The sequence below is a fragment of the Anopheles coustani genome, assembly GCF_943734705.1.
Source record: "Anopheles coustani chromosome X unlocalized genomic scaffold, idAnoCousDA_361_x.2 X_unloc_25, whole genome shotgun sequence".
Classification (NCBI taxonomy): Eukaryota; Metazoa; Arthropoda; class Insecta; order Diptera; family Culicidae; genus Anopheles; species Anopheles coustani.
Genome location: NW_026525132.1, coordinates 191,985 through 210,000, shown reverse-complemented (window position 1 = coordinate 210,000; position 18,016 = coordinate 191,985). Strand labels below are relative to the sequence as shown.

The 18,016-nt window shown below is 46.6% G+C and overlaps 1 non-coding gene across 1 annotated transcript; it reads right to left on the bottom strand.

Annotated features, from left to right (window-relative positions):
* Positions 1-341: 341 nt before the first annotated feature.
* On the bottom strand, positions 342-496 carry LOC131270356 (5.8S ribosomal RNA). The gene has a single exon (XR_009179454.1). It is a non-coding gene; the product is annotated as a 5.8S ribosomal RNA (ribosomal RNA).
* Positions 497-18,016: the final 17,520 nt, after the last annotated feature.

Sequence of the window (18,016 nt, the reverse complement as noted above, 5' to 3'; positions counted from 1 at the left end):
TTTGTGTTCCTTTGGTCAACTTCCATACTTGAATCATTTGTGCTACCGCTGCTGCTTCGACGCTACTTTGACATCTTCGCTTCTATTTAAATAAATAAATAAGCTGAAGCTAGACATCAGTAAACACCACCACAGACACCACAAGCACGCCTTCTCCTCGTACTTCCGCCTCACGCGGGAACACGGACGCTCTAAATACTTCGAATTCCAATGCCAGTATATTGTAAACCACGGGTTCTTTAATGCTAGCGGGTCGTCGCGACCCTAGTTAACATCATGGTGCACGTCTCGTGACGGGTGTCACGGCGTAGTTAAATGTATGCGATACATTTCTCAAATATAAGCGCTCAGTCATCTGTACATCATGGTAGGTTCCCACGACGTGCAATATGCGTTCAACTTATCAATGTTCATGTGTCCTGCAGTTCACATTATGACGCGCAGTTAGCTGCGGTCTTCATCGATCCATGAGCCGAGTGATCCACTGCCGAGGGTGACTAACTTGCGTAAGCCGCCGCTGTGCGCGTATACCCGTTCCCCGTAGGGAGGAGCAAGCCGCCGCTTAGAGACGAAGCATAAAGTGTCCTCATTCCACATAGGGCAAGCTGGATTAATCCATTTTACCCAGGACGGCCGAAGCGGCGTGGACCAGGGGAGAACTGAACCTTATACTTCACACCACAGTAAGTCTACGTGTCCTCTTCCACATAGGGCAAGCTAGAACTAACTATCTTACCCAGGACTGCCGAAGCAGCGTGGACCAGGGGAGGAACACACTTTTCATGGAAACGTAAGGCATCCATGACTGCCATAACGTAAGCCGCCGCTGTGCGCGTATACCCGTTCCCCGTAGGGAGGAGCAAGCCGCCGCTTAGAGACGAAGCATAAAGTGTCCTCATTCCACATAGGGCAAGCTGGATTAATCCATTTTACCCAGGACGGCCGAAGCGGCGTGGACCAGGGGAGAACTGAACCTTATACTTCACACCACAGTAAGTCTACGTGTCCTCTTCCACATAGGGCAAGCTAGAACTAACTATCTTACCCAGGACTGCCGAAGCAGCGTGGACCAGGGGAGGAACACACTTTTCATGGAAACGTAAGGCATCCATGACTGCCATAACGTAAGCCGCCGCTGTGCGCGTATACCCGTTCCCCGTAGGGAGGAGCAAGCCGCCGCTTAGAGACGAAACATAAAGTGTCCTCATTCCACATAGGGCAAGCTGGATGAATCCATTTTACCCAGGACGGCCGAAGCGGCGTGGACCAGGGGAGAACTGAACTTTATGCTTCACACCACAGTAAGTCTTCGTGTCCTCTTCCACATAGGGCAAGCTAGAACTAACTATCTTACCCAGGACTGCCGAAGCAGCGTGGACCAGGGGAGGAACACACTTTTCATAGAAACGTAAGGCATCCATGACTGCCATAGTGCGTAAGCCGCCGCTGTGCGCGTAAACCCGTTCCCCGTAGGGAGGAGTCAAGCCGCCGCTTAGAGACGAAGTATTAAGTGTCCTCTTCCACATAGGGCAAGCTAGAATGAACTATCTTACCCAGGACCGCCGAAGCAGCGTGGACCAGGGGAGAACTGAACTTTATACTTCACACCACAGTATTGAGTAATGTGCCCTCTTCCACATAGGGCAAGCTGGAATGTTCCATTTTACCCAGGACGGCCGAAGCGGCGTGGACCAGTGGAGGACTACACAATCATGAGGTTTGATATCGACTTGTGTGTTTCAATAGGGTACCGATGGTATGTTTTGAACCGATTTGATTTAGCCATTCTGAAGTCATCACTTGGTTGAAGCGCTGAACTAGGGAGGGGCATCGTTTACATATATATTGGTTTTTGCATGCTCTACTAGGTTAATGTCATGAGGTTGGCTATCGAGCATGCCCAAGTGATGACTTGATTGTGTGCTTGCTTGAATTCTTCACATTTCATACCATCGGTTAGTTGTCGAATCATTCCTCGATCATAACCTTCGTTCTTGGTTCATGTATGCTCTCTTCCACATAGGGCAAGCTAGAATTAACTATCTTACCCAGGACCGCCGAAGCAGCGTGGACCAGGGGAGAACTATACTTTGTCTTGTATGCCCTCTTCCACATAGGGCAAGCTAGAATGAACTATCTTACCCAGGACCGCCGGAGCAGCGTGGACCAGTGGAGGACTATACTTTGTTCATTACACCACAGTATTAAGTATGGTGTCCTCTTCCACATAGGGCAAGCTAGAATTAACTATCTTACCCAGGACCGCCGAAGCAGTGTGGACCAGGGGAGGACTATACTTTATACTTCACACACTAGCCATATTGAAGTCATCACTTGGTTGAAGCACTGAACTAGGGCGAGTCTATCGTTTACTTTGCATTGGGATAATACGCTGCATGCTCTCTTAGGTTAATGTCATGTGGTTGGCTATAGAGCATGCCCAAGTGATGACTTTGTTTAAAGCTCAACAGGTAGAGTATTATGTCCTCTTCCACATAGGGCAAGCTAGAATTAACTATCTTACCCAGGACCGCCGGAGCAGCGTGGACCAGGGGAGAACTATACTTTGTCTTGTATGCCCTCTTCCACATAGGGCAAGCTAGAATTAACTATCTTACCCAGGACTGCAAAGCAGCGTGGACCAGTGGAGGACTATACTTTGTTCATTACACCACAGTATTAAGTATGGTGTCCTCTTCCACATAGGGCAAGCTAGAACTAACTATCTTACCCAGGACCGCCGAAGCAGTGTGGACCAGGGGAGGACTATACTTTATACTTCACACACTAGCCATACTGAAGTCATCACTTGGTTGAAGCGCTGAACTACGGCGGGGTAATCGTTTACAGGTTATAATCATATAGCTGCATGCTCATTAGTAGATAATGGAATATTGTATGGCAATATGAGCATGCCCAAGTGATGACTTTGTTTCAAGCTCAACAGGTAGGGTATTGAGTCCTCTTCCACATAGGGCAAGCTAGAATGAACTATCTTACCCAGGACCGCCGGAGCAGCGTGGACCAGTGGAGGACTCTATACTTTATACTTCACACCACAGTATTGAGTACGACTTGCATAAAGCCCCTAATGAGAACCACGAGGGCTCTCTCAATGTAGAACCACGAGGGCTCTAGTACCGATTCTCTCGGTACGGCTTGGTCCGTGTTCCTTTATGCTTGTACTCTTAGAAAGTCTCAACCCGGAGGTCTTGACTTTGATTGTCATATTTGGACTACGACGGGGCATCCGACCATTGCTGATCGAACACCCCTGATTCACCATCTTTCGGGTAGGCGGTACGCGTACCTCCGGACGCGGAAGTCTCAACCCGGAGGTCTTGACTTTGATTGTCATAGTTGGACTACGACGGGGCATCCGACCATTGCTGATCGAACACCCCTGATTCACCATCTTTCGGATAGGCGGTGCGCCCACCTCCGACGCGGAAGTCTCAACCCGGAGGTCTTGACTTTGGTTGTCATAGTTGGACTATGACGGGGCATCCGACCATTGCTGATCGAACACCCCTGTTACACCATCTTTCGGATAGGCGGTGCGCGACACCACCGACGCGGAAAGTCTCAACCCGGAGGTCTTGACTTTGTATTGTTGGATAGTCCTCTTCCACTATAGGGCAAGCTGGAAATATTCCATTTTACCCAGGACTGCCGAGGCAGCGTGGACCAGGGGAGAACTTCACGGAATCTTCAGGCATCCATGATTGCCATAGTGCGTAAGCCGCCGCTGTGCGCGTCAACTCGTTCCCCGTGAGGAGGAGTCTAGCCGCCGCTAAAAGACGAAGCATTAAGTGTCCTCATTCCACTATAGGGCAAGCTAGAATGAACTATCTTACCCAGGACCGCCGAAGCAGCGTGGACCAGGCGAGGACTACTTTATACTTCACACCACAGTATTGAGTACGACTTGCATAAAGCCCCTAATGAGAACCACGAGGGCTCTCTCAATGTAGAACCACAAGGGCTCTAGTACCGATTCTCTCGGTACGGCTTGGTCCGTGTTCCTTTATGCTTGTACTCGCGGAAAGTCTCAACCCGGAGGTCTTGACTTTGATTGTCATAGTTGGACTACGACGGGGCATCCGACCATTGCTGATCGAACACCCCTGATTCATCATCTTTCGGGTAGGCGGTGCGCGCACCTCCGACGCGGAAGTCTCAACCCGGAGGTCTTGACTTTGTATTGTCATAGTTGGACTACGACGGGGTATCCGACTCATCGAATACCCCAGAAGCACACCATCTTTCGGGTAGGCGGTACGCGTACCTCCGGACGCGGAAAGTCTCAACCCGGAGGTCTTGACTTTGGTTGTCATAGTTGGACTATGACGGGGCATCCGACCATTGCTGATCGAACACCCCTGTTACACCATCTTTCGGATAGGCGGTGCGCGACACCACCGACGCGGAAAGTCTCAACCCGGAGGTCTTGACTTTGTATTGTTGGATAGTCCTCTTCCACTATAGGGCAAGCTGGAAATATTCCATTTTACCCAGGACTGCCGAGGCAGCGTGGACCAGGGGAGAACTTCACGGAATCTTCAGGCATCCATGATTGCCATAGTGCGTAAGCCGCCGCTGTGCGCGTCAACTCGTTCCCCGTGAGGAGGAGTCTAGCCGCCGCTAAAAGACGAAGCATTAAGTGTCCTCATTCCACTATAGGGCAAGCTAGAATTAACTATCTTACCCAGGACCGCCGAAGCAGCGTGGACCAGGCGAGGACTATACTTTATACTTCACACCACAGTATTGAGTACGACTTGCATAAAGCCCCTAATGAGAACCACGAGGGCTCTCTCAATGTAGAACCACGAGGGCTCTAGTACCGATTCTCTCGGTACGGCTTGGTCCGTGTTCCTTTATGCTTGTACTCGCGGAAAGTCTCAACCCGGAGGTCTTGACTTTGATTGTCATAGTTGGACTACGACGGGGCATCCGACCATTGCTGACCGAACACCCCTGATTCATCATCTTTCGGATAGGAGGTGCGCCCACCTCCGACGCGGAAGTCTCAACCCGGAGGTTCGGACTTAGAGTTTTTCCCATTTAAAAGTTTTTCTCTTAGCCATACTGAAGTCATCACTTGGTGAACGATTGAACTAGGGCGGGTTAATCGTTTATAGGTATCATGTGGTTTGCATGCTCTCTTAGGTTAAGGTCATGTGGTTGGCTATCGAGCATGCCCAAGTGATGACTTTGTTTCACGCTTGCTTGATTTCTTCATGATTCCCTGTTATATAGTGTAATCATTCGAGAACAGGGAATCTTTGGTTTTGCTCAACAGGTATTGGATGTCAACTTGGTATCTAGATCGCATTAAGTCTCAACCCTTAGGTTCGGACTTGTATAGTGACATCTTGTTACGGTCTTGAGTCTCAACCCGCAGGTTCGGACTACTTAGTGTTTGATCGAATATAATATGGCAACTTGTGCCTAAGTCTCAACCCGCAGGTTCGGACTTCTGTTTATTTGGCCAATGTATGTATAAGGCAACTTGTGCCTAAGTCTCAACCCGCAGGTTCGGACTTGTGTATTTGTTCGAAGTCATGTATAAGGCAACGTGTGCCTAAGTCTCAACCCGCAGGTTCGGACTTGTTAGTGTTTCGTCAACTTTCATATGGCAACTTGTGCCTAAGTCTCAACCCGCAGGTTCGGACTTGTGTATTTGTTCGAAGTCATGTATAAGGCAACTTGTGCCTAAGTCTCAACCCGCAGGTTCGGACTTGTGTATTTGTTCGAAGTCATGTATAAGGCAACGTGTGCCTAAGTCTCAACCCGCAGGTTCGGACTTGTTAGTGTTTCGTCAACTTTCATATGGCAACTTGTGCCTGAGTCTCAACCCGCAGGTTCGGACTTCTATAGTGTTTCGTCAATTATCATATGGCAACTTGTGCCGAAGTCTCAACCCGCAGGTTCGGACTTCTGGAAGGATCACTTGGCCACTAATGATCCTTCCGCAGGTTCACCTACGGAAACCTTGTTACGACTTTAACTTCCTCTAAATCATCAAGTTCGGTCAACTTCGATAGAGCAGACGCGGTTCACGAGGATCCAGCGAACGATCATCTCCAAAGACCTCACTAAATAATCCATCGGTAGTAGCGACGGGCGGTGTGTACAAAGGGCAGGGACGTATTCAACGCTGGCTGATGACCAGCACTTACTAGAAGTTCCGAGTTCATATGGACCATTGCAATCCATAATCCCTACTAAGTGAGTATTTGAGTGATTTCCCGTTCCTCTCGGAATAGGAGACACGCTGCTACCCACATTGTAGCACGCGTGTAGCCCAGAACATCTAAGGGCATCACGGACCTGTTATCGCTCGATCTCATTTTGCTAAACACAAATTGTCCTGCTAAGCAGCGTACCGTAAGTGCACTTGCGCACACGAACAGCGAAGGTGTCAGGTCATACTCCACCGAAAGGTCCTAACCCGTTCCAATCGGCATCGACGCATTAACGCTGACTGCGTTCTAGTTAGCATATGTGAGTCACGTTCGTTATCGGAATTAACCAGACAAATCAATCCACGAACTAAGAACGGCCATGCACCACTACCCTTAAATTTGAGAAAGAGCTATTAATCTGTCTCACCTCCATAAGTTCGGACCTGGTAAGTTTTCCCGTGTTGAGTCAAATTGAACCGCAAGCTCCATTTCATTGTGGTGCCCTTCCGTCAATTCCTTTAAGTTTCAACTTTGCAACCATACTTCCCCCGGAACCTGACTTTGGTTTCCCGGAAGCTACTGAGAGCACCTGGTTGTAGCGTCTCCCAATTGCTAGTTGGCATCGTTTACGGTTAGAACTAGGGCGGTATCTAATCGCCTTCGATCCTCTAACTTTCGTTCTTGATTAAAGAAAGCATCCTTGACAAATGCCTTCGCTTTAGTTAGTCTTACGACGGTCTACGAATTTCACCTCTCGCGCCGTAATACTAGTGTCCCCAACTACTTCTGTTAATCATTACCTCCGGTCTGAGTACAAACCAATGAAAGATTAGACCAAGGTCGTATTCCATTATTCCATGCAAGATTATTCTAGGGCGTTTGGGCACCCTGCTTTAAGCACTCTAATTTGTTCAAGGTAAACGTGAGCGGTCGAGCTCTATGTTACACTTGCACCCGTTGAAGGGCACACCATGACACAGACTTGGTGCCCTACCACACCATTGAGTCGCAACCAGATTCCGACTTGGCCCACCGACCACGGGTTGACCGGGTCGGCGGAGCCGGACTGTGTTGGACAAGTATCAACTTCGAACGTTTTAACCGCAACAATTTTAATATACGCTAGTGGAGCTGGAATTACCGCGGCTGCTGGCACCAGACTTGCCCTCCACTTGATCCTCGTAGAAGGATTTATGCTCTACTCATTCCAATTATGAAACATCATTAAAGAGTTTCATATTGTTATTTCTCGTCACTACCTCCCCGTCCCGGGATTGGGTAATTTACGCGCCTGCTGCCTTCCTTGGATGTGGTAGCCATTTCTCAGGCTCCCTCTCCGGAATCGAACCCTGATTCCCCGTTACCCGTTGCAACCATGGTAGTCCTCTATACTACCATCCATAGTTGATAGGGCAGATATTTGCGAGATCTGTCGTCGGTGCGAGACCATACGATCAGCATCATTATCCAGACTTCAACTCAATGACACGGAGAACCCGCGATTGGTTTGACTAATAAGTGCACCAGTTCCCGCGAGGGTCCTGGCATGTTGCATGTATTAGCTCTAGATTTTCCACAGTTATCCAAGTAACTAGGTTGATGATCTCGTAAATTATAGCTGTTATACTGAGCCTTATGCGGTTTCACATTAAATCTGTTTGTACTTAGACATGCATGGCTTAACCTTTGAGACGAGCGTATATTACTGGTAGGATCAACCAGAATTCCGACTTTGCGTTCGAATGTTCATTGTCCCATTGCACCCGGAGGAGCAAACACCACGTTCTATATGTTGTCAAGTCCGGTAGCACACGGGAGGCGAGCCCCCGTGCGAACCTCATTGCCCTCGTATCACACACACCCGATGCACCGGACAGGCACTTGAGCGGCATTCGACTCCGCTAAGCGCTCGTGCGCCCGATTGTGCATGCGCTGACGGGGCCTTCATACCCCTACCACAGCGACCTTATGCCAAACTTCCATGAATACTTAGGTGAGCTGACAAGGGCCTTCATTTCCCTACCATCAACTAAAGGACACGCTAGGCGCGTCCGATCATTGCAACTGCGGGGCTTTCATACCCCAATCACCACAGTACGCAATTCACCAGAGTTTAATCACAACCCCCCCGGACATGGCACACTATTAACTTGCAACAAAACTTAGTGTGTGCCGGGCACATCGGTTCCACAAAATCATTCCCGATGTACCCCAATTGGGGTTGTGAACGCATCCATGGTCCTCTGACACACCCAACCAAGCGTGGATACTACATACCTCAAACACCCAGTACACTAACAGACAAATCAACATATGGTTGCTTTCCCCCAGACATTTGCCAATCACTTGGCACCCGGACGGGAACTCGCTCCTGATTGCGCCATTGCCACCCATTTGCCAAGAGCGAGTTCTGTATGTAGATTTCATTTGGAAAGACAACCGTGTACTGGATATTCTATCCGACGATTACAGATGACGAGTACGAGACTCGACTACACTCACGGATAATACATTTTGGGTCGAGATTGCTTTCGGGGTTTTCGATTGGTCTTGCGCTTGTAAACGTATAACTTTGACTTGTGGTAACCTCGGTATGTTAGTCGATCACGTGGTTGTGAACTGGGTACGGGTGGGCAATCTGTTCACTTGCACTCTGGGTAGGAATATGGTGAGCGCTATAGGTTAAAGATCATGGTATGGTTCCATCGTGATGACTTTCGCTAGATAGTAGGATGTTTGGATAGTTATAACGTTTTTGGCCATTTGTTCATAGTGTTCGGTTCATTGAGGAATTCGATTGGTCTTTGCTTCACACACGTGGTCGATCACTTGGATGTGAACTAGGGTGAGAATAAGGTGTTCACTAGTGCTCTTAGGTTTTGGATCAGTACTGAGCACTTGATTGGTTTCGCATAATATGTATCCATAGTGATGACTCTTTCCAGCTTAAGATTTCGTGACCGGTTTCGAATCCTTCCCACGTTCGCTTTTACTTGGTTAGGTTTTCGAGTGTAGATTTGAAAGCAATCTCATGTATGTATCCCATCTGATATAAGCCACTGACAGTTCATGTCACCTCGTTCAACTCTCGCTGGGTCACAGAAGTATGTTACTGCGCCCATTATCCCTACTCGGATAGGTTCGGTTCGTTCGTTTTATACTACGGTGAGTAAACTCAATTTGTGCATCGCATAGCCATGGAAAGCAAGCTTTCGCGGGCCTCTTCGACTGTTTTGATACGAGCTGTGCCCGTGATGCTTGTCATCCCAGGATACTAGACCCCTTTGGACGACCGCATGACCATCAGAAAGTAAATTCCACGTTCGATTTGGGGTGTGAACCCCGAACATAAAGTCTTTGTGTAGAACCACGAGGGCTCTATAGTACCGATTCTCTCGGTACGCTTGGTCCGTGTTCCTTTATGTTCGTACTCTTGTGAATAAGATTCACGTTCGTTTTGGGATATTTGCTACTGTCACCGTTTGAGTACTATGGGGCTTGAACCCCTAACATAAAGTCTTTGTGTAGAACCACGAGGGTTCTATAGTACCGATTCTCTCGGTACGCTTGGTCCGTGTTCCTTTATGTTCGTACTCTTGTGTGTATAATATTCATGTTCGGTTTGGGATATTTGCTACTTTCACCAGGGTCCCGTTCTTCATACAAGTCTGCCTTGCTAATGTGGTAACTTTATAGTGTAGTTCTGACATCCCAATTTTGGGACTTAGCCGATTTTTCGTATATTTCCATATGACCCATAGGGTCCCTTTCTTCATACAAGCTTGCCTAGGGCGATCGGTCAAAACTTGTCTTACTATTCGATTGGTCTTCGCAGTTTCACCCTAGGCAGTTCGCCTAGGTCTGTCTTCTTGAGGAGGCCAAAACCCGAAATAAGGAGGTCTGGCCGACCCTGAAACCTCCCCTGTCTTAACTACACTAACCCGATTTTTCAGGGTCCTCAGCGCCATACAACTTTGCCTAGGTCACTTATACTCTTGACTTAGGCCATCTGACTTGGTCCGTGTTTCTTCCTAGGGTTCACCTAGGTACTTTGCCTTGCTTGATGTGGTAACTTTTTAGTGTAGTTCTGACATCCCAATTTTGGGACTTAGCCGATTTTTCATGAATTTCCATATGACCCTAAGGGTCCCTTTCTTCATACAAGCTTGCCTAGGGCGATCGGTCAAAACTTGTCTTACTATTCGATTGGTCTTCGCAGTTTCACCCTAGGCAATTCGCCTAGGTCTGTCTTCTTGAGGAGGCCAAAACCCGAAATAAGGAGGTCTGGCCGACCCTGAAACCTCCCCTGTCTTAACTACACTAACCCGATTTTTCAGGGTCCTCAGCGCCATACAACTTTGCCTAGGTCACTTATACTCTTGACTTAGGCCATCTGACTTGGTCCGTGTTTCTTCCTAGGGTTCACCTAGGTACTTTGCCTTGCTTGATGTGGTAACTTTTTAGTGTAGTTCTGACATCCCAATTTTGGGACTTAGCCGATTTTTCATGAATTTCCATATGACCCTAAGGGTCCCTTTCTTCATACAAGCTTGCCTAGGGCGATCGGTCAAAACTTGTCTTACTATTCGATTGGTCTTCGCAGTTTCACCCTAGGCAATTCGCCTAGGTCTGTCTTCTTGAGGAGGCCAAAACCCGAAATAAGGAGGTCCAGCCGACCCTGAAACCTCCCCTGTCTTAACTACACTAACCCGATTTTTCAGGGTCCTCAGCGCCATACAACTTTGCCTAGGTCACTTATACTCTTGACTTAGGCCATCTGACTTGGTCCGTGTTTCTTCCTAGGGTTCACCTAGGTACTTTGCCTTGCTTGATGTGGTAACTTTATAGTGTAGTTCTGACATCCCAATTTTGGGACTTAGCCGATTTTTCATGAATTTCCATATGACCCTATGGGTCCCTTTCTTCATACAAGCTTGCCTAGGGCGATCGGTCAAAACTTGTCTTACTATTCGATTGGTCTTCGCACTTTCACCCTAGGCAGTTTGCCTAGGTGTAGCTTCTTGAGGAGGTCAAAACCCAAAATAAGGAGGTTCAGCCGACCCAAAAACCTCCCCTGTCTGAACTACACTAACCCGATTTTTCAGGGTCCTCAGCGCCATACAACTTTGCCTAGGTCACTTGTACTCTTGACTTAGGCCATCTGACTTGGTCCGTGTTTCTTCTTAGGGTTCACCTAGGTACTTTGCCTTGCTTGATGTGGTAACTTTTTAGTGTAGTTCAGACATCCCAATTTTGGGACTTAGCCGATTTTTCATGTATTTCCATATGACCCATAGGGTCCCTTTCTTCATACAAGCTTGCCTAGGGCGATCGGTCAAAACTTGTCTTACTATTCGATTGGTCTTCGCACTTTCACCCTAGGCAGTTTGCCTAGGTGTAGCTTCTTGAGGAGGTCAAAACCCAAAATAAGGAGGTTCAGCCGACCCAAAAACCTCCCCTGTCTAAACTACACTAACCAGATTTTTCAGGGTCCTCACCGTCATACAACTTTGCCTAGGTCACTTGCACTCTTGACTTAGGCCATCTGACTTGGTCCGTGTTTCTTCCTAGGGTTCACCTAGGTACTTTGCCTTGCTTGATGTGGTAACTTTTTAGTGTAGTTCAGACATCCCAATTTTGGGACTTAGCCGATTTTTCATGTATTTCCATATGACCCTTAGGGTCCCTTTCTTCATACAAGCTTGCCTAGGGCGATCGGTCAAAACTTGTCTTACTATTCGATTGGTCTTCGCACTTTCACCCTAGGCAGTTTGCCTAGGTGTAGCTTCTTGATGAGGCCAAAACCCAAAATAAGGGGGTTCGGCCGACCTAAAAACCTACCCTGTCTAAACTACACTAACCAGATTTTTCAGGGTCCTCAGCGCCATACAACTTTGCCTAGGTCACTTGTTCTCTTGACTTAGGCCATCTGACTTGGTCCGTGTTTCTTCCTAGGGTTCACCTAGGTACTTTGCCTTGCTTGGTGTGGTAACTTTTTAGTGTAGTTCTGACATCCTCATTTTGGGACTTAGCCGAATTTTCGTAAAATGCCATATGACCCATATGGGTCCTTTCCTTCATATAAGTTTGCCTTGCTTGGTGTGGTAACATTTGAGTGTAGTTCTGACATCATCATTTTCGGACTTAGCCGATTTTTCGTAAAATACCATATGACCCATATGGGTCCTTTCCTTCATATAAGTTTGCCTTGCTTGGTGTGGTAACATTTGAGTGTAGTTCTGACATCCCCATTTTGGGACTTAGCCGATTTTTCGTAAAATACCATATGACCCATCAGGGTCCTTTGCTTCATATAAGTTTGCCTTGCTTGGTGTGGTAACATTTGAGTGTAGTTCTGACATCCCCATTTTGGGACTTAGCCGATTTTTCGTAAAATACCATATGACCCATCAGGGTCCTTTGCTTCATATAAGTTTGCCTTGCTTGGTGTGGTAACATTTGAGTGTAGTTCTGACATCCTCATTTTGGGACTTAGCCGATTTTTCGTAAAATACCATATGACCCATCAGGGTCCTTTGCTTCATATAAGTTTGCCTAGCTTGGTGTGGTAGCATATGAGTGTAGTTCTGACATCCCCATTTTGGGACTTAGCCGATTTTTCGTAAAATACCATATGACCCATCAGGGTCCTTTGCTTCATATAAGTTTGCCTTGCTTGGTATGGTAACATTTGAGTGTAGTTCTGACATCATCATTTTGGGACTTAGCCGATTTTTCGTAAAATACCATATGACCCATCAGGGTCCTTGCCTTCATATAAGTTTGCCTTGCTTGGTGTGGTAACACATGAGTGTAGTTCTGACATCCCCATTTTGGGACTTAGCCGATTTTTCGTAAAATACCATATGACCCATCAGGGTCCTTTCCTTCATATAAGTTTGCCTTGCTTGATGTGGTAACATTTGAGTGTAGTTCAGACATCCCCATTTTGGGACTTAGCCGATTTTTCGATCCATACCATATGACCCATCAGGGTCCTTGCCTTCATATAAGTTTGCCTTGCTTGGTGTGGTAACATTTTAGGGTAGTTCTGACATCACCATTTTGGGACTTAGCCGATTTTTCGTAAAATACCATATGACCCATCAGGGTCCTTGCCTTCATATAAGTTTGCCTTGCTTGGTGTGGTAACACATGAGTGTAGTTCTGACATCACCATTTTGGGACTTAGCCGATTTTTCGTAAAATACCATATGACCCATCAGGGTCCTTTGCTTCATATAAGTTTGCCTTGCTTGGTGTGGTAACACATGAGTGTAGTTCTGACATCCCCATTTTGGGACTTAGCCGATTTTTCGACCAATACCATATGACCCATCAGGGTCCTTTGCTTCATATAAGTTTGCCTTGCTTGGTGTGGTAACATTTGAGTGTAGTTCTGACATCCCCATTTTGGGACTTAGCCGATTTTTCGATCCATCCTATATGACCCATCAGGGTCCTTTTTCTTCATATAAGTTTCCCAAGACTTAGTGCTTTTTACCTTTGGACACCAATATCACCCTTACGGGTTTCTTTGATCTTCTCACTTTGTATTGACCAAATGTAGGTCTTGCCATGCCAAACATATAATTGTTCTACACCAAGTCTCTATCTCGTACCGCCAGCTCGGTACATTCGATCAACCTGCCCTTAAGGCACCCGGGACTTAGCCATTTTTTCACATTTTTCATGATTTTGAGGTAACTTTTCTCGACTTTGTCACCTTATATCACCAAGATCCTTTCCCTTTAGCGCTTCACTCTGTTCGTATGATATTTAGCGCTGACTATCACCTTTCTATCGCTGACCTCAACTTCTTATTCGGTGCCATAGAGCCAGAGATATTTGGTGTATGCTGTTATAAGGGAAGTTTGTCACTTTTTCAAAGGCCCACTTTGGGACGCCCATATCTCACCTTCACGTATCTTCGATCTTCTTGTCGTCTATGGACGAAACTTAGGTCTTGTATTGGCCAACTTATAAATGTTCTACGGCCAAGCCGTATCTCTTACCGCCAGCCCGGTATTCATGGACTTAGTCGGATTTTCGCCTCTCGTGGTAACAATTTCTGACTTTGACTCACAATAACACCCGAACGGTCACATGCTAGCGCTTTGCTTGGTAGAAATTATAGTTAGCGCTACCTTTTCTCTTTCCATCGATACCTTGTTCGTTCCATTCCATGCCATACAGCCGAAGTTATGATGTTTCCCGTTTTCCATATCATGTGGAGCTTATGCTCTGGGAAAACCATCTAACACCTGTACCACCCTTTTGGGTACCTCCGATCTTGACACTATGTTCGGGCCAAATATAGGTTATAACATGCCCAACATATAATTGTTCTACACCAAGTCTCTATCTCTTACCGCCTGCTCGGTATTTTACTCGTAAGTCCAAATTTCACAACTTGTACTTTTTTGCCCAATGTACTCGAGTTTCAATTTTGGTAACATTTTTCGACTTTGACACTTAATAACTTCCAAATCATGCTAGTTAGCGCTTTGCTTTCTTCTAGTCGTATCTAGCGCTGGGTGTTACCTTTCCAAAACATATCCTAGCTTAACAATCCATGCCATACAGCCGGAGCTATACGGTGCACAAGTCAAATCCATTTTAGCCATGTTTCATTTTTGCCAATTTTTGACCACTCGTATCACCCTTCCAGAGTGGTCCGATCTTCTCGCTGTCTATGGACGACTTTTAGGTCTCGTAGAGGCAAACTTATAAGTATTCTACGTCAACCCGCTATCTCTTACCGCCTGCTCGGTATTCTTGGTCTTGTGTGATTTTTGGAAATTTTGGTATTATTTTTCCACTTTGTCGCTTAATAACTCAGTTTTGCTCAACACTTAGCGCTTCGGTTGTTTGGGATTATAGTTAGCGCTCGGTTCGACCTTTCCAACACTGATCTAAGCTTGTCGATCCGTTCCATACAGCCTGAGTTATTCGCGATACCGTGTTTCAATCCATTTCTCAAGTCTCGTTTTGGTCCAACTTTGAACCAGCCATATCACCCTGATGGGTACCTCCGATCTTCTCGCTCTATATTGGCCAAAGTTAGGTCTTGTGGTAACGTACTTATGATTGTTCTACGCCGTGTTCGTAGCTCTTATCGTTCGCCCGCTATTTTCGATCATAAGGTGAATTTTCGCCTCTAAACCACCATTTTTCACCTTTGCCCTCTAATATGACCGACTTGCTCAACACCTAGCGCTTCGCTTGGTAGGACACATAGCTAGCGCTCGTCAAGACCTTTCCAACGCATATCCAAGCTTTCCGATCCGAGCCATACAGCCTGAGCTATAGGCGATACCGTTTTTCCCATTTTCTTGGTCACACGCACTTTAGGGTACCCCTTTTTGCCTTTGACCCTTAATACCTCCTCCGGGTCACTAGTAGGCGCTCAGCTTGGTAGGAAACATAGCTAGAGCAGGCCTTCACCTTTCCAAAACTGCCGAAAGTGTACCGATCCGACATCTAGAACCAAAGTTATGGTCATTCCCATCATGCTCTACTTTCATGGTCAACCTCCACCAAGCACACCTAGGTTGGACCAACTTTCACCAACTCATCTCGAACCCCAAATTTGCTTCGACCTACTAGGTTTCCCTAGTAAAGTGGTCAAAACATCCATTACAACACGACTGGTCTTTCTGGTGGTCGACCTAGGCGACTTTGTTCGACGACCACCACCCCATGGAACTAAAAGACGTCCCTTGATACGGACCACCGATACATTTTCCGGCCTGTCTAAACTACACTCATCGAAATTTTTTTGGGTCCCCACCGTCATACAAGTTTGCCTAGGTCAAGTTTTTCTTCCGGATCGGCCGCGGACCTCACTTTTCATTATCTAGGGAGGCCATAGGACCCCAAAAGGGGTTTTTTAAAATTTTCGACACTTTCGACTTTGGTCGGATTTTTTCCGATTTTGGTCCGACCTAGGGACTTGGTGGTCCAAGGAGCCTCGGGACCAAACTTTTTTCTCAGGGGTCCCTACCTCCATACAACTTTGCCTAGGTAAATTTTTTGTTCCAAATCGACCGCGGATTTCACTTTTCAATATCTGGGGCTCGTGTAGAGTCCGAATATGAGGTTTTCTCATTTTTCGACATTTTCGACTTTTTTCGACTTTTTTCGGGTTTTTCGACCTAGGGGTCCGCCGAACAAATTTTGGGTCAAAAATTTTTATTGAACTAGTCGAAAGTACGCAAAAAGATAAGACTTTTTGCCGAAGACACCATGCCCCGGAACCGACTCCTTCCCCTTCAAAATTGGGGACAAACGTGATTTTTGAAACTTTTCCTTAGGGAGCCCAAGACTTAGAAAATTTTCAAATTCTCGATTTTTCGATTGCGAGCTAGCGCTTTGCGGTCTTCGGCAATGTTGTAGATCTCGACGAGATAAGACTTTTTGGTCAAGAGACATTTTGCCCTCCGACCCCTCCTTCCCCCCGCAAATCGCCCCCCAAAGTGCAATTTTTGCATTTTCACCTCTTTGCACGCACTGTTCGGCCCAAATGACCCCTTTCTATGGGTCTGAGCGCTTTGCGGTCTTCGGCAAACTTTTAGAGCGTACCAAGCCCTAATTATAATTGTTCTACACCACCTTCGTACCTCTTCATCCCTGGCCGCTATTCGCGTACCAAGGTAATTTTTGTTCATTTTGTCAACATTTTTCATCTTTGACTGCTTATATCGGCCTTGCCATGAACCGATAGCGCTTCGCTGTGTTCTAACGTAAGTTAGTACTACTCAATACCTTTCCAAATCATGTCTTAGATTGTCATTTGCTTGCTTACAGCCGGAGCTATGAGTGATACCGTAAAAAGTACCGAAACTTGGAAAAATCCTTGGATCGACCATATCCCCCCTTTGGGGGCCAGATATCGAAAAAAGTTCTGATTCAAAAAGTTGCGCCTTAACGTGTTCTAGTTATGCCTAGAACATTTCACTTCGCTAGCTGGCCTGCAACTTAGCCGTAATTGGGATTTTAGGGTGTTCATGGAGGGCCCATTTCCTGCGACTTGGTATCTTTTGGGCCCAATGTTTCTCTAATATCTCCACGAGTTTTCCAGGTAGCCTTCTCATACTTTCAGGGTGCCTAGAACACCTCAAGACCTTTCCAACGCTATGCCGTTCGCCTCGCTCGGACATCTACAGCCAAAGTTATTCGAGGTACACGGTACCTTACCCTGTTTTCTCAGTACTTGGTCGAAAATTTCGATCAGCCATATGACCGACTTGGACAACCCTGAGCGGGTTGGCCCCATATAACTAAACTTTCGTCTCGTGTAGGCAAACTTATAAATATTCCACGTCAACTCGCTATCTCGTACCGCCTTGACGGTATACTTGGTCCAAGGGCCATTTCCAGCGACTTGGTCGCAATTTCGCTCTAAGTTTCGCTAATACCTTCGTCCGTGGACATGGTGATTTTTTGTTCGTATTTTTCCTTGATAGTCCCACTCAAGACTATTCCATACCAGAGCCAAGCGTCCCGCTAAGTGCCATACAGCCTGAGCAGTAATTCATGAAAGGTACCTCTACCAGTTTTTGCCATACTTGGGTACAAACTTTGTATCGCCCATATCTCCACTTTGGAGGCCAGCCAGCACCTTTGCCCCATATACTTTTTTCTTGGTCATACCATGCACTAAATATAATTGTTCTACGCCAACTTGCTATCTCTTCTCTAACTTGCCGTTATTCTTGGTCCAAGTCCCATTTCATTCGTTTTCGGACCCATTTTGCTATATGTTTCACTAATAGCTTCGGCCATGGACAAGCTGATATTCTGTTTGTATTTTTGCTTGATAG